This window comes from Trachymyrmex septentrionalis, unplaced genomic scaffold (assembly GCF_001594115.1).
Source record: "Trachymyrmex septentrionalis isolate Tsep2-gDNA-1 unplaced genomic scaffold, Tsep1.0 scaffold423, whole genome shotgun sequence".
In the NCBI taxonomy this organism is placed as follows: Eukaryota; Metazoa; Arthropoda; class Insecta; order Hymenoptera; family Formicidae; genus Trachymyrmex; species Trachymyrmex septentrionalis.
Genome location: NW_017305594.1, coordinates 36,511 through 37,102, shown reverse-complemented (window position 1 = coordinate 37,102; position 592 = coordinate 36,511).

The following is a 592-nucleotide window of genomic DNA, read 5'->3' as shown; positions in this document are numbered from 1 at the left end:
CTGCATCAAATTTACAATTTAACATTATTTACAATTTAATATTTTTGAAACAGTGTTGACAATGCTGCCAGCGCTGATAAACAATTTTGGAACACAGCCAGGGACTCTAGTTTTAATGATTTCGATTGGAAGTATATTCAAATTCTTGACAGGTTGAAAGATTTCTCAATAAACGATTAAATACAGAAATGTCTCACATTTATATCCAAAAGAATGGATTTAATTTAAAAACGGACACTGTGTTTTGTATCACTCATATGCCTCCTTATTAGACACATTTAAACAAAATTGACATTCGAACTTTCTTATATTAGTTGATGCTCTTCGTTATGTTTATTTCTAATGCTTGTTTTTAGTCCCCTTGCCATATTTTAACGTTTCAATTTGAAATGACACGTCATGTTGTACATACATATACGATATTATATTCAGAAGAATGATAGAGATTTAACATACAGTGTAATTTTTTTAACTAATGATATGATTGTGAATCGTTATTTCTGAGCTCTATTTTTTTTCGTTTCCCATTGAAGTAAATTATTTGATTTTATTATTTGATATTTTTCTTGCTTCATAATGTCAAATTGTAAAT